The sequence below is a fragment of the Pongo abelii genome, chromosome 3 (genome assembly GCF_028885655.2).
Source record: "Pongo abelii isolate AG06213 chromosome 3, NHGRI_mPonAbe1-v2.0_pri, whole genome shotgun sequence".
Lineage (NCBI taxonomy): Eukaryota > Metazoa > Chordata > Mammalia > Primates > Hominidae > Pongo > Pongo abelii.
In genome coordinates, this window is record NC_071988.2 from 42,164,815 (window position 1) to 42,182,512 (window position 17,698).

The window sequence follows — 17,698 nt, forward strand, 5'->3', positions numbered from 1 at the left end:
ACTATTCCAGTGCTTGCTTAATGGGTTCATGAAAGGAGTAGCATGGTGACAGAGATAGAGCCTATGCCTGGGCCCAGCTGCATAGACTCCCTCTCCCTAAGGCTGATACACAAATTCTGTTGCTGAATATTCAAACTATCAGTAACAGAAACCAATGCCAATCCTCTAGTATGATATCATCCCTCTAGGTGACCAACCAACCATGTGGTGACAAGTTGTTTACATCACACCCATTCCACTTTAGAAAACCGTGGCATGTATTCTGGGTACATTTTTGCATTACCTTCCCACAGTGCCTCAGCCAGTACTAATATTGAAATAGTTGTTGTTTTAAGCCCCTAGTTTTGGAATGAGCTGTTATGAATCAGTAGATAACATAAGCATGTTATTGGGAACATGGTATTTGGAAATAGGATGCAGCCATTAAAGGAACCCAAAAACATATGGACTCGATAGTGGGTAGAGCTGATGAGACTGTTAATAAAATCTTAAACACCATGAGAAGCATGTTGATAGATGCTAAAAGGGCCCCAAGTAGGCTGTTGGGGAAGGATTAAAAGCAGGTAATGAAAATAGTATCAGAGGTTGGAAGAAAAGTAACTCTTGTTATATAATAGAAGAAAGTTTAGCAGCACTGTTTCCTGCAGTGATAGAAAATGTATCTAATTGTATTAGTTTGTTCTCACCCTGCTATAAAGAACGGCCTGAGCCTGGGTAATTTATAAATAAAAGAGGCTTAATTGGCTTATGGTTCTTCAGGCTGTACAGGAAGCATGGCTGGGGATGCCTCAGGAAACTTACAATCATGGTAGTAGGAGAAGCAGGCACATCTTATGTGGCTGGAGTAGGAGGATGAGAGAGAAGGGGGAGGTGCTACACACTTTTAAATAACCAAATCTTGTGAGAACTCACTCATTATCATGAGAATAGCAAGCAGGAAATTCACCCCCATGATCCAATCACCTCCCACCAGGCCCCTCCTCCAACACTGTGGATTACAATTTGACATGAGATTGGGTGGGGACACAAATCCAAACCATATCGCTAATGAATCCAATGATCTAGCTAAGGAGATTTCCAGGAAGAATATTACAAATGTCACCTTGCTTCATAGGAATAGATAAAAAAAAAACAGTTCCCTTATTAAGCATAATGTAGAGAAAATATAAAGAATTAAGGACTTGCTGGTTTTGAAGTAAAACTTTTTCATTCCTAGCTTCCTCACATGGCAGAAAGAAAGTAGTTTCTTGTTTCCGAAGCAGGAAAAGTTATCAGGACAGATATCAAATTCAGAGAACTGACAAAAAATCGTAGTCTACAGATAAAATCAAGTGTCAGTCCTTTCTTAAATAAATAAGACATATTTTCTACTTCAAAAACCTTGGATTCTATTGTAGATTCTAGTGGAGGAGACAGACAAGTAAGCAAATATATACAATTTAGTGTGATAAAGGCCCTAGTGAAAATAAGCACAAGTTGTTATGTTAGAGAGGTTCCATGAAAGGACATATATGTAATGCTAGCCCCCAATGCGGAAAGAGCTAAGAAACCAAAGAAGGAGGCAGACAAATCCAGTTTGTTGGTAAAGGGTGGCTTATTGGGGAACTTACAGATCGAAGCATGGCCTTGAGTGTTTTTATGACAGAATTAAAAAATATATTCACGATATTGATGATTCTTCCTATCCGTGAGCATGGAATGTTCTTCCATTGGTTTGTGTCCTCTTTTATTTCATTGAGGAGTGGTTTGTAGTTCTCCTTGAAGAGGTCCTTCACATCCCTTGTAAGTTGGATTCCTAGGTATTTTATTCTCTTTGAAGCAATTGTGAATGGGAGTTCACTCATGATTTGGCTCTCTGTTTGTCTGTTATTGGTGTATAAGAATGCTTGTGATTTTTGCACATTGATTTTGTATCCTGAGACTTTGCTGAAGTTGGTTATCAGCTTAAGGAGATTTTGGGCTGAGACAATGGGGTTTTCTAGATATACAATCATGTCATCTGCAAACAGGGACAATTTGACTTCCTCTTTTCCTAATTGAATGCCCTTTATTTCCTTCTCCTGCCTGATTGCCCCGGCCAGAACTTCCAACACTATGTTGAATAGGAGTGGTGAGAGAGGGCATCCCTCTCTTGTGCCAGTTTTCAAAGGGAATGCTTCCAGTTTTTGCCCATTCAGTATGATATTGGCTGTGGGTTTGTTATAAATAGCTCTTATTATTTTGAGATACGTCCCATCAATACCTAATTTATTGAGAGTTTTTAGCATGAAGGGCTGTTTAATTTTGTCAAAGGTCTTTTCTGCATCTATTGAGATATCATATGGCTTTTGTCTTTGGTTCTGTTTATATGCTGGATTACATTTATTGATTTGCATATGTTGAACCAGCCTTGCATCCCAGGGATGAAGCCCACTTGATCATGGTGGATAAGCTTTTTGATGTGCTGCTGGATTCGGTTTGCCAGTATTTTATTGAGGATTTTTGCATCGATATTCATCAGGGATATTGGTCTAAAATTCTCTTTTTTGGTTGTGTCTCTGCCAGGCTTTGGTATCAGGATGATGCTGGCCTCATAAAATGAGTTAGAGAGGATTCCCTATTTTTCTATTGATTGGAATAGTTTCAGAAGGAATGGTACCAGCTCTTCCTTGTACCTCTGGTAGAATTCAGCTGTGAATCCATCTGGTCCTGAACTTTCCTTGGTTGGTAGGCTATTAATTATTGCCTCAATTTCAGAGCCTGTTATTGGTCTATTCAGAGATTCAACTTCTTCCTGGTTTAGTCTTGGGAGGGTGTATGCATCCAGGAATTTATCCATTTCTTCTAGATTCTTCTAGTTTATTTACATAGAGATATTTATAGTATTCTCTGATGATAGTTTGTATTTCTGTGGTATTGGTGGTGATATCCCCTTTATCATTTTTTATTGAGTCTATTTGATTCTTCTCTCTTTTTTTCTTTATTAATCTTGTAATTTATAGATTCAATGCCATCCCCATCAAGCTACCAATGACTTTCTTCACAGAATTGGAAAAAACTACTTTAAAGTTCATATGGAACCAAAAAAGAGCCCACATTGCCAAGTCAATCCTAAGCCAAAAGAACAAAGCTGGAGACATCACACTACCTGACTTCAAACTATACTACAAGGCTACAGTAACCAAAACAGCATGGTACTGGTACCAAAACAGAGATATAGACCAACAGAACAGAACAGAGGCCTCAGAAATAATACCACACATCTACAACCATCTGATCTTTGACAAACCTGACAAAAACAAGGAATGGGGAAAGGATTCCCTATTTAATACATGATGCTGGGAAAACTGGCTAGCCATATGTAGAAAGCTGAAACTGGATCCCTTCCTTACACTTTATACAAAAATTAATTCAAGATGGATTAAAGACTTAAATATTAGACCTAAAACCATGAAAACCCTAGAAGAAAACCTAGGCAATACCATTCAGGACATAGGCATGGGCAAGGACTTCATGTCTAAAACACCAAAAGCAATGGCAACAAAAGCCAAAATTGACAAATGGGATCTAATTAAACTCAAGAGCTTCTGCACAGCAAAAGAAACTACCATCAGAGTGAACAGGCAACCTACAGAATGGGAGAAAATTTTTGCAATCTACTCATCTGACAAAGGGCTAATATCCGGAATCTACAATGAACTCAAACAAATTTACAAGAAAAAAATAAACAACCCCATCAAAAAGTGGGTGAAGGATATGAATGGACACTTCTCAAAAGAAGACATTTATGCAGCCAAAAAACACATGAAAAAATGCTCACCATCACTGGCCATCAGAGAAATGCAAATCAAAACCACAATGAGATACCATCTCACACCAGTTAGAATGGCAATCATTAAAAAGTCAGGAAACAACAGGTGCTGGAGAGGATGTGGAGAAATAGGAACACTTTTACACTGTTGGTGGGACTGTAAACTAGTTCAACCCTTGTGGAAGTCAGTGTGGTGATTCCTCAGGGATCTAGAACTAGAAATACCATTTGACCCAGCCATCCTATTACTGGGTATATACCCAAAGGATTATAAATGATGCTGCTATAAGGACACATGCACACGTATGTTTATTGTGGCACTATTCACAACAGCAAAGACTTGGAACCAAACTAAATGTCCATCAATGATAGACTAGATTAAGAAAATGTGGTACATATACACCATGGAATACTATGCAGCCATAAAAAATGATGAGTTCATGTCCTTTGTGGGGACATGGATGAAGCTGGAAACCATCATTCTCAGCAAACTATTGCAAGGCCAAAAAACCAAACACCACATGTTCTCACTTATAGGTGGGAATTGAACGAGAACACTCGGATACAGGAAGGGCAACATCACATACCGGGGCCTGTTGTGAGGTTGGGGGAGTGGGGAGGGACAGCATTAGGAGATATACCTAATGTAAATGACAAGTTAATGAGTGCAGCACACCAACATGGCAGATGTATACATATGTAAGAAACCTGCACGTTGTGCGTATGTACCCTAGAACTTAAAGTATTATTAAAAAAAAGAATTCAAAAATTTATACAAGGGAAGAGAGAAATTTATAATGAACCCTCATGTACTACCACTTATCTTAAAAGTAATCATACTATGGCCAATCTTGTTTTACTTATGATTACCCCTCCCCCAGTACATTATTTTAAAGCAAAGCCCAGACATATGTAATATTATCTATAAATGCTTTAGTCATCTCTAATTGACAGACTCTTTTTGATTAATAATCACAATACCTTTATCACAGACGCACACACACACTAATGCTAAGTCCTTAATACTGATGCCTCCTTTTGAGCAAGCTAGGTCAATGTTGCTGAGTACTTGCTGGAAAGTAGACAGGTTCTAGATTACTTCAGACTGTTAATGCAGAAAGAGAATAATTCGGTCTCCGAAGTTCTTGGTTGAAATTCCTTTTTTTCTTGAAAAATTATGCTAGCTTCCTTTTTATGGGTATTTATTAATAGAGTGGAAAAAAATTGTCCTTAATGCCCCAAGAAGGTACAAAAATGTAAGAAATGGAATTCACTATGGGCTTTTGATTTTGTTTCTGAGTAAAGTAATAAAAAGTACTGGGAGTATTGGGGGAGTTTCTCCATTTCCTTCATTTGTCTAGTTATGTCTAGAGGGGCCTAGCTACTGATTTCTGGCCATCCCTCTATACTCTGTCCTTAGTGTTAAATGTTCTCATCCAACACTATCTTGCAGTTCTGGGCTGATGTGGGTAGATGAAGCTCTCCTATCTTTAGGGAGAGGGAAAAAAATTCAGTGCTGTTAATAGCTAGCATTGTAAATAACCGGAAATGAAGAGAAAAGCTAAACAGAACCATACTTGGTGTCGTAGTGTTGGGACTTCTATTTAAGTATTAATTTATAATCAAATTGCCATCTGGCCTTGAAGTAGTAGCTACAGGGCTTAATGCTTCAATTTGGTAAAACCCAGAATACATGGGCAAACACTTGGAGACTTGAGCTTGTCATGTTTTGAGATCTGCAAGGGTTGGTGAGGCAGGTGCTGGGGAAGTTAGTAGTTAGTAGGCACCAAATTGTAAGCAAAGAAATTAGACATTATTGAAGTATTTTTAGTAATAGATTGTTGTGATCAGATTTATGTTTATGTGGGCTGTGTAGGAGGGCATAAAGGCCAATAGGAGAGTGTGATATCAATACAAGGTAGAAATAATTAGTGCATGAACTAAATTAGTGTTGATGAGGACCATGGCTGTGGCCAACATGAGACAGTATTTGCAGATCAAATCCATAGCACTGGGAACCTGTACGATGGGGAGCTGAGAAGAAGGAGTTAGAGATTGCTCTCATGTTTGTGACTTGGCTGTATTGGAGAATGGTGGTGTGGAAATTTCCAACTGCAGTGTTTCTTGGCTGTTGTGAATACTGGATTACTAGTCAGAGACCGCTGCTACTCTGAACCCCATCTAGTATTACAATAGCAGCATCTTTGAGGCTAGGGTTTTAGCCACAGAATTAACTGGGGGATGGATCAGGCAGTCTGTATTGGAGCAAAATGCTTATCTATTCAATGTGTCCTCCCCTCCCCAAGAAAATAATCCCCATGTTCTCATGTTCAATTTTAATTCTTCGTATTCCCTAATGCTTTATTTTTAGTTATTCTTACATTGAAACAAGACTATTTGGTCTTCCCAAATTCTGGAGTCGACTTGACCATCTATAATCTTATAGACTGTAATTTAACAAATGAAAACACATTTTGATTTGAAGGCTATTGCAACTTGACACTAATACTTTTCTAACTTAGGTAGGGCTTTGCTTACTAGGCTTCCCCTATATCCTGATATTCATCATTTATTAAAATCTTTAAAATGCTCTTTATCTCTCTCCTGGAAGATAAATACAGGTCTTGAGCTGTTTTCCTTCTGGCGAAACCAGAAACAACAGCAGAATATTTAATAATAGATTGCTCTGAGAGCCAGGATCTCAACAGGCTTTGTAAGTGGGCTCTTTGCTTTCCCTGGGAGGATTGGCATCCATTTTACATAGTGGCAAACAGATGTGGGAACAGGATCTTTTGTTCTTTTCAGAATCATTTACACTAGCTTTAATTGACTGGAGGATTTGTTTTTTTTCTGTGAGCGATTTCTTCCCTATTTAATACATATTCATTTGTCTAATTGCAAAAGTTAGTCACCTGGCATAGCCAGAAGCGAAGTAATACAATGACTACAGTTATTGTCTAAAAAAGAGACACATTTTCTTCTCATATCTTCAACATCTAATCTTTTTATTCTGTTCTTCAAGTAATGCAGCAACGTGAGTCATATACCTGGGGCAAATCGACTGAATGTAAAAAATGCAAAATCCAAAATATAATTGTTGGTGGTTTTTCTTGCATTGGGACAAATATTTAATAACATTTTAATTTACTATGTTGTACTCAGAAGTTAGTTTTATGTAATTTACTGTAATACATAACTTACTCGGCTCTGGCACTGATGGTTGATTTACTTTTCTATCAGTTACTTAATTAGAATGCATTATTCATAGTTTTTCTGATGAGTGACCTAATTATTATGCTAATTATAATAATCTAAGTCTTCAATGTTTTCTAAAGCATCTTGCCTGATGGGGTTATTAAATACATGTATAATTATGGTTTTATAAAAATTCAGAAACCTGATTTGATAGACATTTTTATTTATACTTAGACTTTCAAGACCGTCAAATATATCTTTTGCGTTGAATTCAATTAATTTATTAAATATTATTTTCCTTTCCTAATATAAAGCTGTGAACCAGTGTAATAGATAAAATGGCAACCAACTTCATCAGTAATACTAAGAAGTGGAATAGAATTTTATACCCACTCTTGCTTTTGAGAACTTTGACTTCAACAAGAAAAATTTCCTTCATGATGTGAGAATTCTCTTAAGGTCAAAAGGAGTGAACTGACGTGATATTTATTGTTATATTGACAAATTTTAATTATTCGTGGGAGAAGCAACTGTGCTGGTGGTTATTATTAACTATTCATACCTGGGGCATGTTTTCGGTACTTTTCTACTTACTTCGTTTAAGGCATCTGGCCAAAATTATTACATTTGTATGTGTCTAATTTCACAGCAAACTTAGTATTTGAAAATATTGGGATAGTGCATTGATTCCAGTAATAATAATTACATTTTAGCTAGCTCTCAAGGGCATCTAAAGCTTGAACATCAGACACACAATCAAGGTAATAGAAAGTGATATTTTGATGTCTGGTCTTAGACAAAGCAATTTGATAGCTCATGGCTGGGTCTATATAACCAAGAACAAGTTAGGGTTAAAATACACATTGTGCTCAATGTTTTTGCAGCCTAGTTGTTCAAAGGATTTTTTTGAGAGCTGAACACAGTAACTCATGGCTTTTGTAAAAAGGCGATTCTGAACAAATAGGACTAGCCCCTTTTTTGGTCACATCTCATTTTTGAGCACATAAGTATAGATGATGAAAATGAACATTGTTTAATTATTTAAATGCTTGTACTCTGTAATGTTTTGTCTTATTATTTAGCTCCCATTTTTTTCTGTATAATTTTTAAACCATTGACTTCTATTTCAAACTCTGGAAGCCAAAAATTGTGTCCTCCAAAACTTAGCAAGTGGAAGACATTTGAGGACTTTATAGTCTTACTTGTTACTCTTCTCTTCTTCCTAGTCCTTTTTGAAATCCTTGGCCCATTTATGATAGGGAAACTTGTGTGCTGTGATCTGATAAAAATATCTTGATCTCTATTTTTATGGAGCTGCTGTAATTTGACACATATTGAACAGGCTACCTCCCCAAACCCCATGAAAGAAGCCGGTAGCTTCTACATGGAGATATTGATTTTCAGGTTGCAGGGTCAGGGTGTCATTTGAAATATTGGTTAGAAGAAAAACCACCATTAGTAGTTTGTGTTTTGCTTGTTTTAAATAATTTTTGAAATTATGTGGGATAAAAATAAAGAAAAATTAGATTTTTCCTATCTCCAGCATCTAGTGAGCCACCTTTATGTTTCCATTGCAGTTCATAGAGAAAAAACACTGCCAAGCTAAAAAGCACTATAAGGACTCCCTCTTCAACTTTTTCTGTCACCGTAGCACAGACATAACCTTGGGGTTTGATTGCTTGAAGGGTGGTAGATGAGGTGTATCTCTGAGATACCTCCTTCTGCAAACTCTTTAAAGTTTGTTCCCCTACTTTTTTGGGGTAGAAGGAAGGAGTGGGAAAGAGATAATTATTACTTTCTTTAATTGGTTGGTAGTGACGCCCTTATTTTGCTGTTTTTTTGACTAATGGTAACTTATAATCAATGCCCTCTCTATGGTTGGTGACCAAATACTGACTCCTCTTGGGACACATGTATGAGTTTCTGGGAGGATTTTGTGGGATGACGTCACTGCTGTGTGAGGTGCAAGCTCTGGCCCTTCTCCTTCCACTCTCAGCAATAGTCAAAACAAGCCATCTCTCTCAGCTTCTTATGGGTGGCATTCTGTCATGGGTGAACTGAACCTTTGGGTCAGGTCTTATCAAGATGGCTCAAGCATAGGTGCCTTCTCTGGTGGCCACATGACCTACAGGAAACTCTTGCATCATTGCTGGGGGTTTGATGAAGAACTCTGTACATGTCTTAATGGATCTTGTGAGAACTTCTTTTGGAAGAACTTCTTCCAAAATACCAAAAAAGAAGGTTCTTTTGTTACCTATTTGTTTTGACTTCTCATTTGTTTGTTATTCTTCTATACATTGGATATTCATATTTTTTTAAATTTTAGCTGTTGTCTTTCATTATAGATTTGTAAAAGTTTTTGTGTATTCTAAACATTAATTCTTTGTTGGTTTTGTACTTTGCAAATCTCTGCTTCCTTCTGTCAGCTATGTAGTAACTTTATCCATTGTATTTTTCATTGATCAGAAATTCTTCATTTTGATGGAAGCCATTTGCTTTTTTCCTTGTTTGTGCTTTTAAAGTTTTGTTTAAACAACCTTTCTCTCACTAAGGTCTGTAACTATCTCGCATTTTATTTTACCAACATTCTAGTTTTATTCTTTATCTTCAGGCATGTATTCTTTCAATAGTCTACTTTGGTTGGTAGGTTAAGTAAGGATTTGCTTTTTTCCCAAAATTTTACTAACCCGTTCACTATTTCTTAATGAATTTGTGGTGATACTTTTGTAGATGGTTTGTCCCTGAGCTCTTTACCATGTTTCATTGGTCAATATGATTGTTTCTATAAGAATACCTTAATTTTATTATTATTATGCTTTTAAAATATGTATTAATATTGCCCTTCCTTATTCATCTTTTTTAAGATTGGTTTTCTTCTATTAAATAATTGAGTAAATGTACTTAATTCTTTAACAAATCCAACTGGAAATGTTATTGGTATTACATTGAATTTATAGAATAATTAGGAAAAATAAATATCTTTGTAATGTCATCTAAGAAAATGGGAATGTCTGTTTAATTTTATAAATCCTCTACCGTATCTTTATTAGAGTTTTAATGTTTTCTCTATAAAGTTATTGTGTGTTCTTGGTTGAGATAATTTCTAGATTTTTTTTTTCTCTTTTTTTGCTATTATATTTTCTAGTTACTGATGGTGTAAATTTGTGCTTTAGCCAACTAAATTTCTAAACTTTCTTATTCCTAATTGCTTTATTAGGTGGATATTATATGGTTTTATTAGGAGATCATTATTTGCATGTAATGATCATTTTTCTTTTCCCTTTTTTTTTTTAATTTGAGACAGAGTCTAGCTCATCGCCCAGGCTGGAGTGCAGTGGCATGATCTCGGCTCACTGCAAGCTCCACCTCCCGGGTTCATGCCATTCTCCTGCCTCAGCCTCCCGAGTAGCTGGGAATACTGGCGCCAGCCACTATGCCCGACTAATTTTTTGTATTTTTAGTAGAGACGGGGTTTCACCTTGTTAGCCAGGATGGTTTCAATCTCCTGACCTCGTGATCTGCCTGCCTCGGCCTCCCAAAGTGCTGGGATTACAGGTGTGAGCCACCGTGCCTGGCCTTTTCTTTTCCTCTTAATTTTTCCTTCCTTTTAGAATTGTTGAGACGTCTAGTACTATATTAATCAGTTACGGTGATACTGGATATGTTTAATATTTTAAAGGGTATGCCATCTATGTTTCTGCACTAAATGTAGTGTTTGCTGAAAGGTTTTGATATATGATGTTTACTGATGCAAGAAATTTCACTTCTAATCTCAGTTTGCTAAGATTTTTGAACTTAAAAAAAGGTCCTGAACTTTTTTTTTTGCATCATTTAAATAATAACATGATCTTTTCCCCTTTACTAATGAGAAAAATGGCATTCATGGATTTCATGATGTATAACAATTTTTGCATTTCTAGTATTAACCTCATGTGAGCATGAAGCAATTTTTAAAAAATGAATTGTTAGGTTCAGTTAGCTATCTTTATGACCTTGAGTAAGTCATATAACCCTTCTATGCCTGAATTTCTTATCAGTTAAATGGAGATAATAGTCAAGGAGTTGTTTTTGAATTATATATGGTCAGAGCATAGATGAGTGCTTGATGCATAATAAAAACTATCTTTTATTCATACAAGATTTTTTTTTTGCAATTAGCTAAATGGTCTGCTATTTCTTTTACTTGTGTGTTATCTGTTTTTTCTAGCCTTCAAAGTGAGCTGGGCACTTTTGGACTTTTTCCAAGCAAACGCTTTTAAACAAACTGAGCGCTTACCAGTTTGGTCCTAGACTTTGATTTTTTCCTCTTTTAAGGACAACAGTAAATGTTACTGTACTAGTTTCTCAGGGCTACTATGACAAATTACCACAATCTGAGTGGGATAAAAAACAGATATTTATTCTCTCATAGGTTTAGGGGCTAGAAGCCTGAAATCAAGGTGTCAACAGAGCCATCTTCCTTCTAGAGGCAAGTGAAAGCTTCTTACTTGCCTCTCTCGTAGCTTTTGGTGGTTCTTTGGGTTTCAGATGCATCACTCCAATTTCTGCCTCTAGACAGGGCCACTGTTACTGTGTGCCTGTGTCTTTATGTATCCTCTCATCTCTTGCAGGGAAAATAGTCATATTAAATTAGGGGCCCACTGTAGTTCAGTATGGTTTCATTTTAACTTAAGTAATTACATCTACAAAGACTCTATAGTGTTTCCAAATAAGGTCACATTCTGAGGTTCTGAGTGGACAAGAATTTTTGAGGATACTCTTCAACTTAGTAAAAGTACCAGAAGATATCAACCCCTTTTTTGTATTTCCTGAAGCAGTTTATCCTGAGACAATGTTCTTGATCTTAGCTATTCCTTTTTTTCTTTTTAAAAATTTTAAAAAATTTATATTTTTTAATAGATCCAGGGTCTTGCTATGTTGCCCAGGCTGGTCTAGAACTCCTGGGCTCAAGCAATCCTCCCTGCACCCAGCCTCCCAAAGTGCTGAGATTACAGACATGAACCACCACACTTGGCCAATCTTAGCCATTCTAATAGACATACAGTGATACCTTGTTTTGTTTGCATTTCTCTGGTAATGCATGATTTGGGGAATCTTTCCATATGCTTATTTGACATTGTCATCAGTATATCTTGTTTGGTGAGTCTGTTAAGGTTTTTGCCCATTTTAAAATTCAGGTTGTTTTCTTTCTTATTGTTGAGTTTCAAAAATTCTTTGTATATTTTGTAGTCCTTTATCATATATGTCTTTTGCAAATATTTCCTCACACTCTTTGGCTTGTCATTTTATTCTCTTGATGGAGTCTTTTGCAGAGCAGAAAATGTCAATTTATATGAGGTTCAGCTTATCAATTCTTTTTTTCATGACTCATGCCTTTGGTATCATATATAAAAAGTCATCACCAAACTCTAAGTCATCTAGATTTTCTCCTGTCTTATCTTTTAGGAGTCATATAGTGTATTAGTGTGTTCTTGCACTGTTAGAAAAATACCTGGGACTGGGTAATTTAATAAGAAAAGAGGTTTAATTGGCTGATAGTTCTGCAGGCTGTACAGGAAGCATGGCAGCATCAGCTTCCTGGGAGGCCTTGGGAAACTTACAATATTGGCAGAAGAAGAAGGGGAAGCAGGCACATCTTACATGGCTGGAGCAGGAGAAAGAGTGAGAGGGGGGAGGTGCTACACAATTTTAAACAACCAGATCTTGTGAGAACTCACTATCATGAGAGCAGCACCAACAGGATGGTCCCGTTCATGAAGGACCACTCTCATGATCCACTTACCTCCCACCAGGCCCCACCTTCAGCACTGAGAATTACATTTCAATATGAGATTTCAGCGGGGACACACATCCCAACCATATCATTCTACCCCTGGCTCCTCCCAGATCTCATGTCCTTCTTATACTGCAAAATCCAATTATGCCTTCCCAACAGTCCCACAAAGTCTTAACTCATTCCAGTGTTAACTCAAAAGTCTGAAGTCCAAAGTCTCATCTGAGATGAGGCAGTCACTTCTGCCTACAAGGCTGTAAAATCAAAAATAAGTTAGTTACCCTCAAGATTCAATGGGGGTACAGGCATTGGGTAAATACTCCTATTTCAAAAGGAAAAAAATTGGCCAAAAGAAAGGGGCTCCATGCCCCATATAAGTCTGAAACCCAGCAGGGAAGCCATTAAATCTTAAAGTTCCAAAATCTCTTTTGACTCCATGTCGCCCACCCAAAGTACTCCCAATGCCTTGGGGAGCCCTGCCTCTGTGGCTTTGCAGGGTTCAGCACCTGTGGCTGCTCTCAAGGGCTGACATTGAGTGCCTGTGGCTTTTCCAGGTGTAGGGTGCAATCTGTTGGTGGATCTACTATTCTGGGGTCTGGAGGATGGTGGCCCTATTCTCAAAGCTCCACTAAGCAGTGCCCCAGTGGGGACTCTGTGTGGGGGCTCCAACTGCACATCTCCCCTTTGCACTGCACTAGTAGAGGTTTTCATGAGTACTTCACCCCTGCAGCAGGCTTCTGTTTGGACATCCAGGCTTTTCCATACATCCACTGAAATCTAGGTGGAGTCTCCCAACCCTCAATTCTTGCATTCTGCACACCTGCAAGCTTAACACACTATATGGAAGCTGCCAAGGCTTATGGCTTACACCCTCTGAAGCAGCAGCCCAAGTTGTACCTGGGCCCCTCTGAGCCATGGCTGGAGATGAAGTGGCTGGGATGCAGGGAGCAGTGTCCTGAGGTTGCACAGGGCATTAGGGCCCTGGCCCTGGCCCATGAAACCATTCTTCCCTCCTAGGCCTCTGGGCCTGTGATGGGAGGGGCTGCCACAAAGGTCTCTGGAATGTCTTGGAGGCCTTTCCCCCATTGTCTTGGCTATCAGCATTTGCCTTTCTTTTAGCTGAGAGCCCACACTTCACATGGCCAGGCTGCAAAATTTCCAAACTTTTATGCTCTATTTCCCTTTTAAATATAAATTCTAGTTTCAAGTCATTTCGGTGCTCATGCTTATGAGCATAGGTTGTTAGAAGCAGCCAGGCCACATTTTGAATACTTTGCTGCATAGAAATGTATTCCACCTGATACCCTAAATCATCATTCTCAAGTTCAAAGTTCCACAGCTCTTTAGGGCAGGGGCACAATGCAGTCAACTTCTTTGTTATACATAACAAAAGCGACATTTGCTCCAGTTCCCAATAAGTTCCTTATCTCCATCTGAGACCCCCTCAGCCTCAACTTCACTGTCCATATCACTATCAGCATTTTGGTCATAACCATTCAACAATTCACTAGGAAGTTCCAAACTTCCCCTCATTTTCCTGTCTTCTTTTGAGCCCTCCAAACTGTTCCAATGTATGCTCATTACTCAGTTCCAAAGTGCTTCCACATTTCCTATACATTTTATAGCAGTACCCCACTCCTGGTGCCAATCTTATATATTAGTCTGTTCTCACACTGCTATAAAGAAATATCTGAGACTGGGTAATTTAATAATAAAAGAGGTTTAATTGGCTTACGGTTCTGCAGGCTGTACAGGAAGCATGGAGGCATCAGATTCTAGGGAGGCTTCAGGAATCTTACAATCATGGTGGAAGGTGAAGGGAAGGCAGGAACATCTTACATGGCTGGAGCAGGAGAAAGCGGGGGGAAGTGCTACATTCTTTTAAACAACCAGATATTATGCACACTCACTCACTATTACAAAAGCAGCACTGAGAGGATGGTGCTAAAGCATTCATGAGGGACCACACCCAAGATCCAGTCACCTCCCACCAGGGCCCACCTCCAGCACTGGAGATTAAGTTTCCACATAAGATTTGGGTGGGGACACAGATCCAAACCATATCATGTAGTTTAGCATTTTACATTTAAGTCTCAGCTATTTTGAGTTAATTTTTGTGAAGGGCATAAAATCTGTGTCTAGATAAATTTTTTTGCGTGTGGATGTCCAGTTGTTACAGCACTAGTTGTTCCAGCATCGTATCTTTTTTCCATTGTATATTTTCTCCATCATATTTTTTATCCAACTGATTGTAGACAGATAAGCAAAACAATGTTTCTTCAAATGTTTAAACAAATGTCAGTGTAGTCAGTTGACTATACTGATGTGGGTCTATTTCTGGGCTCGCTATTCTGTTCCATTGATTTACTTGTCTCTTCTTTTGCTGATACCACACTGTTTTGATTAGTATAGCTTAATAGTAAGCCTTGAAGTCTCGTATAGTGTCTGTTCTCCAAATTTGTTCTTCAAGATTGTGTAGGCTATTCTGGGTCTGTGACCTCTCCATATAGACCTTAGAATCAGCTTGTCAATATCCAAAAAATAACTTGCTAGTATTTTTTAATCAAGATTGCATTGAATCTACAGATCAAATTGGGAATAACTGGTATCTTGACAATATTGGGTCTTCCTATTCATGAAAATGCAATGTCTGAATTTATTTAGGTCTTTGATTTCTTTTATCAGAGTTTTTGGTATGCTGATTTTTTGCTTTCAGTACTGAGGTTGAGAAGTCAGATGCCAGTCTGAATCTTTTCTTTTGTAGGAGATCCACTTTTTCTTTTTGTAAATTTCATTATTGTATCATAATATGTCTTAGATATTCTTCATTTTAATTATAATGTACTTAGGTGGGATTTTTTTCTTATCTCTCCTGTTTGGTAATTGTCTTTGCCCATTCAGGGTGCTATAACAAAGATATCACCACCTCCTAATGCCATTGCATTGGGAATTAGATTTCAACATGAGATTTTCTTTTTTTGATGGGGGGAACAAATATTCACTCCATAACAGTAATTTATCAGCTTATGAAAATTTTCAATCTGAGATCTTTTCTTTCTTTAATTCTGGCAAATGTATTCTTTTATTTCTTCAAATATTTATAATTATGTGTTTTTTCTCTACTTCTAGAAACTCTATTATCTACATGTTACCATCATAAATATACATACAAACACATATAATACATACAGAAATAAGCATACACACATATGCATAATCTTTTATCCTTTTTTGCTGCCTTATGAGAGAGTTCATACATTATTCTTCATAGCTCACTATTTCATTCTTCAACTTATTTATCCTGGTAATCAACTTACTTACTATGCTATTTATTTTAGCTATTATATTTTAAAGTCCATTATTTCTACTTGGTTCTTCATTATAGTTTCTACTTACTGTTGTATGTTACTGATATCTTCCCTATCTTCTTCGGCTTATTTTGAATTCTTGGCCAATTTTTTCAACATTTCTGCTTCAGAGAAAGAATTTATTTGGTTCAGCTTGTTGTTTTTCATTAGCAATGGTAAGTTCTCAGGTATCTTTTTTTCCTTGCCTGTTTGTTTTTGTTTATTGACTCATGGACTCATATTTCCTTTGGTCTAGTAATGCGTATGAGGAAGGGACAAAGCCCAGAACCTAATCCATGCTCATCTTAGCAAGTTTAAGGAAAGGCGAAGATATGATCTCCGGATACCAACAAACTACTGCTGATATCACTCCCATTTGCTATCATTCCACCAAGCAACTCAGAGTTTACCTTTAAATTAATAAAGAGAAGCAGCTTTGCAATAAAGCAGTATCTTTAGATTGTAAACTACCAGTTTAAAGTCTTAAGGGAAAAGAGGTTGGAGAAGTCAGTTTCCTGGTTTGGCTAGGTATCTCACACATTTTCTTTATTTTCTTTTCTTTTTTTTTTTTTGAGATGGTGTCTCGCTCTGTCGCCCGGGCTGGGGTGCAGTGGCGCTATCTTGGCTCACTGCAAGCTCCGCCTCCCGGGTTCACATCATTCTCCTGCCTCAGCCTCCCAAGTAGCTGGGATTACAGGCGCCCGCCATGAAGCCCAGCTAATTTTTTGTATTTTTAGTAGAGATGGGGCTTCACTGTGTTAGCCAGGATGGTCTCGATCTCCTGACCTTGTGATCCGCCCACCTTGGCCTCCCAAAGTGCCGGGATTACAGGCGTGAGCCATGGCTTCCGGCCACACATTTTCATTACTCTTCACCTTAGCAGGGTGATTTAAACTGACATTGCCAATTTTGATAGTGAAAAGGCAGGATATGATTATCTTAGGCTAATATGGGAGAGAGACAAGAGTCAATCTAGACGATTTTCATATCCTCCTACTGTTAGTTTTGGCTTTTGTTGATCCCAGGCTGCAATCAGTTATCTACTTCTTATACCTACTCCAGTTAAAGAAAGCTTTTTGTCCCTCAGGGTTTTCATGAGTCTATGTGTTTTGTGTGTGTGCCAGTTCCTGTAATTCATACTCCCCTCTTGCTTCTGCATTCCTCTAGGGCTGGGTCAAGCAACCCCATAGCGCATACTATTTTGCCATCTGTCCTGGAGCTAGGAAACCATGGTGTGCTTTCTACTTGGTACTGTGTGGATTTGGCTTAGTAATGATGACATACTCTGGGAGCATTTATACTCAGAGAGAAACTTTCCATATTTGGCATATTCCCAATGCTGTGACAAAGGACACAGTCACAGCCGATTACTCTGCTAGACTTTGACTGAGGGTTTTGTTATTAACTGGCTTCAGATGAAATTTTAAAAGAAAAGGATATTTTTTTACATTGGCATTTGAGAAATTGTGCTACAGAAGCAGTATATACTTGTTCTTTCACTTGACAGAGAACACAAAGTACTTTGAATTGTTCATGGCTCCCTCAACATATTTCGGCAAAAAAGCTGATGTTTTAAATTTATTGACAATCTTA

The 17,698-nt window shown here is 37.8% G+C and overlaps 1 protein-coding gene across 2 annotated transcripts in view; it reads left to right on the top strand.

Moving 5' to 3' along the window:
- GRXCR1 (glutaredoxin and cysteine rich domain containing 1) overlaps positions 1-17,698 on the top strand; it is a 351,235-nt gene that overhangs the window by 97,534 nt on the left and 236,003 nt on the right. The window lies entirely within an intron of this gene.